The sequence below is a fragment of the Pyrgilauda ruficollis genome, unplaced genomic scaffold (assembly GCF_017590135.1).
Source record: "Pyrgilauda ruficollis isolate IOZ18807 unplaced genomic scaffold, ASM1759013v1 scaffold4, whole genome shotgun sequence".
NCBI classification, from domain to species: domain Eukaryota; kingdom Metazoa; phylum Chordata; class Aves; order Passeriformes; family Passeridae; genus Pyrgilauda; species Pyrgilauda ruficollis.
In genome coordinates this window covers 17,516,311-17,522,439 of record NW_024525489.1, presented here as the reverse complement: position 1 = coordinate 17,522,439, position 6,129 = coordinate 17,516,311, and positions in this window count along the sequence as shown.

Below are 6,129 nucleotides of genomic sequence, written 5' to 3'. Positions count from 1 at the left end.
GCCCCTACCTCGGCTCCCCGTGGCGCGGGCCCCGCGCCTCCTGGCGGCCCGGAGGACGCGCCGCAGCCCCGGCAGGGCGGGCGAGCCCGATCCGGGCCCGGGCAGCGAGCCGAGGGGAGAGGCACCGGCGAGCCAATGCAGCGCGCTCTGCCCGCTCGGACTCCAGCCTTCCGCTTAAAAAATACAAATGACCCAAACTAAAAGCTAGGCTCCAGCCATGAACAAGGGTGATTTCCCCCAGAATTCCTCTAGTTCTGTCCTGGTGATCATGTCCCTCCCTTTCTTCTCCTATGATTTTTGGCTCTCAGCGTCTGAACTGTTTGCATGCTGACAGACACCGGATGCACATTACAGACTTGCAGTGTCACCGTGTCAACCAGCACAGGAATATTTATGGACCACTGTGTTATCCAAACATCAGCAGGTATAGCCCAGGTGATGCTTTTACAGCTATAAATGTACTTTTACAGGTACAGCATTCTTTGCTGTAGGCAGTACTACAAGATGAAAATAACACTGCTATAAGAGCATCTTGCCAATAACACATCAGTCTACTCAGGGAGGCAGAGGTCTCCTGGCATAGTGAGAGATGATGTTAACCTAACACAACCCTCTGAATAACACAGGGCAAACGAATCCTCTCTGGTTCACCTGTGCTGTGTTCAGTGACTGGAGCATGAACACACATGCAAGCAGCACCCCCAAAACGTGACACTCATTCTTTACTATAAGAGTATGTTGCTATACTCGATATACTCTTATATTTACTATAAGAGTATTGGGTTGGGGGACTAAATGCACAACTTTCCCGATGAGAGAAAGCAAACTGGAGAGGACATCCATGCTCTGGACTATCATACAGTAACAGGAAAGTGCTGTAAATGTCATCACACTACCTAGCAATTTTAGCTGCTACTGGTGATTTTTATAGCAGATCATCTGAATGCTTCAACTGTCCCAAACCCTTCCTCAGTACTCTCTTGCCAGGGAAAATAAGCATATAACCACCACAGGTAGAAAACTTTACTTTCAACATGCAGCTCATCAGTGATACAACAAGCATTCTCTGAGCTTGGAGGTGTTATCAGTGCAGTGCTGAGGAAGGAAAATATCAGTGGCATTCCTGAGAAAACAGAGCAATCTGGCTAAGGGAGTGTGGAACAGCAGCTAAGAGCAAGAGCTCAGTGACCACACTACTCTCTAATCATAGCTTCCTTGAAAGGAGCAGGAGAGTGCATTTTCTGCAAGTCTCTCTCTCTCCCCCTCCCTCCTTGTTTAATAATCTTTTCTCACATGCCTGACAGCAATCTTTGTGTGCCAGAGTTGAAAGGCTGCCTTTACATGACCAAGCTACTCATACTGCACACTCTATTTGGCCAGCCTGCTCTTTTCCACAGGTCAGCCAAAGGTTTCTAGACTAAACTTTCCTGAAGAGGCCTTGAGAGTAAGTTTTATGTCCTCTCTGCTCAGGGAAGCTTCCCTTCAATGAAAATGCTGTGAAAGCAGCAAACTCTCAAAACAGCAAGTAGGGGTTGTGTGTGAGCTTGAAGCACTGAATTGCACACAAGTGAAGCTGATTCCAGATTTCATAGTTCTGATGGCTTATTTATTTCCAAATGAAAACAAACAAACAAACCCAAACAACTTAAAAATGTCCAAAACCAACCAAACAAGTACTTTCTGTGTCTTAATAAGATACCAGAGAAATCCTCAGATATCAACAAAGGACAACCTTTCTCCCTCTCCTTTTCTGAACTAATCACTCTCAGAGCTTTTCCATTCAGCCACTCTGTATTTTAGCATTCTCTTTTTCCACGTGCTGCATCCTGCTTGCTCATCTCTCCTAACCTCTTCAGGTTCAAAACCATGAACTTCATCAGTTCACCTGAAAGATTGAAAACTTTCACGTGCCACAGATTCCTTTTTGGTCCAGACAGCATTGCCTACACTCATTCAGAAAAACAAACACAAATGGCATTAAACAAGGATCTCCAGGAAAATACCAATCCACCCCAACTGATCTGAAATCACTTTGCCTGTTCTGCATAAGTGCATTTAAATAGCATGACAGCAAGAATTTAAGTAGATATTCCTCCTTTTCCTTCTTCCTTTTGGCTATTTCTCCTGCTCCTGAATATTGCTGCCTACACCATTTACTGCTACGTATTTGACAGATTTAAGATGTGCGGGCACGTGGAGTGGTGGCTGTATTGCATACAAAGTACCTTGCACACCATAAATAATCATACACCTGGCAATTATAAAAAAAAATCAGAACACTCAAAATTGAAAAAAAAACCCCACTAACATTAGGTTTAATTTAATCCACCCCCACAGGCCAGGCAGGCCAGATTTTATTCACCATTATCCAGAGTTTGTTAATGCTCTAGGTTGATAAATCTCCAGTGAGGAAGCGCTATCTGGCAAAGGGAGACTGCCCCCCCTTTTCTGATGAGTTTGTTTTGTAACAGATTACTTAATATCAATCCCAGGACTCTGGGAATCAGTGTAGGCTGCATGCCCATTCCACTTCCCAGCTATAAGTAAATATTGAGCTGAAACAGAAGCCAGCCTAGACAAGCCTTAAATTCAGAAATATCAGCCTTGTAATTATAGATGTAAAATCTCTGAAAGCAATTGTCTGTTTGGATGTGTTTTCTGTGCTCCCAGCCAGGACTCTGCTATCAGTGGAACCATCCTCAAATTCCATGACGACACAGCTGAGGAAGGTTTGATTACTTGGCTCAGTCCGAAATTTTTCATGCACAGGCTGCTTTGCCTGGACCTGAAGGCACAAAATAGATATTGTGCCCTGTTTTCCAGGGAGAAATTTAATGCCAAGTTCAGAAGACAGATGAGTATCTTCTACTGCATCTCCTCATGAGAACAGCAATTCTGTCATAGAAACACAGAAACTGTCTTTGTTGTTACTCATAGCCTAGCCATTCAACATTAGATGGTTGTCTCATGCCCCGGATCTAGTCTTGACTCAGACAAGAAGGTAAAAAATTATAATTAAGGTATTACATTTTTCTCTTTTACTGGTCTGCTTTTTAACCTAATGGTCCAACCTGAATTAACTTCAATTCTGATTTCTGTTTACTTGTTTATACGAAGCTACTCCTAACTTTTCTTATTCTGTTCTTTCTGAATGTCATTTGCTCCCCTTTCTTATTTGGGGCCTAATGAGCATTCAGAGATACCTTATTACCCCAACATTGCCCTCAGCATCCAATTAGCTAAAACCTCTGCAAGCAGCAGCTAATTGCAAGTTCAACTATGAACCTTGGAATTCCAAAGAGGAGTTCAGGAGCTGAACTTCTACCAGAACAGACTGACTGGCACCTCTGTCATCCACTGAGAGTCTAGAATACCAATTGCAGGGATGCTACAAAAAACCTCTGCAAAGCAGGTAAGGACCTTGCCTGACTTTTTCAATCCCTGAGACAAACTGCAGCGCTTCCTCTTCCAAAGATGTGACAAGTCTAAATTTGCTCTGCACCATTGGGCCCAGATTTCAGTATTGATTTTAGAAATTATTTAACTGGATCCCACTAGGGATGCTCAGTCCCTTTAAAAACTTAGCTTCATAAGGCATGTGGTTAAAAGATGATACCACATCTAGTTGAAAATGAGTTTATAAATTGCAATTATAAATTGTAATTGTAAGGCAATGCTCAGTAAGATGACAAGGTGCTAGAAAATGTTAATGAGCACTGGTCAGCTTCCAACAAATGGAATTTTTCTCTTAGGAACTCTTTTAACATCACAACACACAGGGTGTTTGCTTCCTTTCTACCACTTCTCCCATGAGCAGTTTTCTTACTGATGTGTAGATCAGACACTTTAGTGAACTTTGTCTTCAGTTTTTATTATCTGGATTCTTTCACCTTCCAAATGCCACTAAAATGTATGATGAGAAATCACCAGAATACCTCCTGTACACCTCCTTTGGCTATAAGGCAAAGCAGTTTGAAAAAAAAAAATTCTGGCATTTTGCAAAGTTTTTAGGTATTAGATGCACAACTATTATAGAAAACTGAATTTAAAAATGTTTTGCAGAGTTTCTTGGGCTTGTGGCTTTTTATGTGTCCATTTAAAAACAAAACTATAGTTAAAAACTGATGTAAAGAAAGCAACAGCATGGAAGAGATGTCCAAAACCAAGTAAGTAATTTTTCCTCTCTCTTTTTATCACACTCAGCTATTTTTACTTACTTCAGTTGGTGAAACTGAGTGCTTGATGCAGACACCTGACACAATGGCATGAAAACAAGTTCCTTCTTTGAATAAAGTAACAGAACAGATTGAACATATTTGGGTAACACTATATGCCTTACAGTGGTAAACTATTTGCATGGGATCCACCACAAAAAAAAATAGAGGGGAAATTCCAAAATACACATCCTTTTTTGTGGTTATCTCAAAGTGTTCTGCTTCTCTAGGTGTCACTGAGGCCGCTGCTTAGGGTAGTTAACTGGAACAGGTTGAGCATCCATTGGTTCCACAGGACTGGGTTCACAGTCTGCTGCACATCCTCAAAGACAAAAATCTTATCCCAGGAATTCTTACAGTTGAATTAAGGTCACTGATAAACACTGCAAGCCTGTTAGGGATATAGTTAATTCGTGCAGATAAAACATATATAAAATATGAACCAAACCGGCTGTACATAGGAAGGGAGGGGCGGGGTAGGTATTTCATCCTCAGGATGGCGAAACCACGGCAGACTGGCAAGGACATTTACATGCGAAGGAAGCCTCGGCTGCACAGGAGATGGTCGTTCATGGAAGCATGTGTCCAGGGAGGCCCAAAGATGATGGCCCGGAAAGATACCCATCTGAGATAACCAGGGCCATCAACACCTGCCACCTGAACACAGGATTCCGGGAACCGGGGAAATGCTTTGTGCAGCTCAGGCTGAAGAAAAGAAATAACTTGAATATGAAGAACTCTAAAAAGAGACAAAGGGACTCTGCCGTGGGCAAAATAAAGAGTATAAGAAGGGGTCCCTCGGAGCAGCCAGTGCGGACGAGGGGGATTTGGTGCGATAGAGGCCAAATCCACGTTCACCCAGCCTATCTCCCGGGGTGTTACGCTGTCAGTTTGATTGTTGGCTGTCGGGACTGTATCACGGTCGCGAATAAATTCTTTTTATTTTGATTAGAATTGGGCATATTTCATTTTTACCTATAACAAAGCCTTAGGACAGAAAGGTGAAAAGAGGACAATGGTAACAGAAAATAAGTCTTTATATAGCTCATGCTTATTTTGATGACTGAGTGCATTTCCTGAGCCTGGGTAGTGATGCACTCATTCAGAAAATCTTAAAGGGGGTCAGTTTTAATACAATTATTGTAAACCACCCCCAGCAGAAATATCTTATCAGACAGATCACCATCCTACTGCTCTTTGGTGCTACTACTTATAAATAGTATGCTTCAAAATGGTGTGTATGTTCGAGCAAATACATTCCCAAACACACAAGCAAGATTTCAGCCAAAAATGGACTGGCTCTTCAAATAACATCCCTCACATGTCATTCAGCTAAGAACAAATTACAAATCAAGATATAAAAGCTTGTGGATTTTGGAAATGAAGCTGAAGAGTTCTATGAGAACCTTCATTTCTCTGTTTTCACTTCTTTTGACCGCTACCCCATCTTAGTTAGCTGAAAACCCCCTTCCTCTCTGGAGACAGCCCCCAGAACCAAGGAAGAGAAATGTTTCTGGAGACAGCCCCCAGAACCACGGAAGACAGGCGTTCCAGCCGTGGCACGGGAGTCCAAGCTGTCCCGGGCGCTGTCCCGCAGGAAGCGCGCTCGGCGGCGGGCGCTCAGGTAGGAGGGAGGAGGCGGGAAGCCATTTCCTACCCTGCCGTCCCTGCTGCCGCAGCCCAGGGCACGGAAAGTGGTTCAGGAGCTTTCTGAGCTGGAGGCTCAGCCTCGGCCCCGCCTGATCGATCAGGCAAGGATCGCTTTCGAACACGCTTCTGCTTGAAGGCAACTCCACCTGCACCGACCATCTCCACGGCACAGTGCGTGCGTGTAGGGGAGGGAACAAAAACCAACAAAAGCAAGCCAACGAACAGCCAAAAAAAAACCAAAAACCAAACAACAGAAAACCACCAA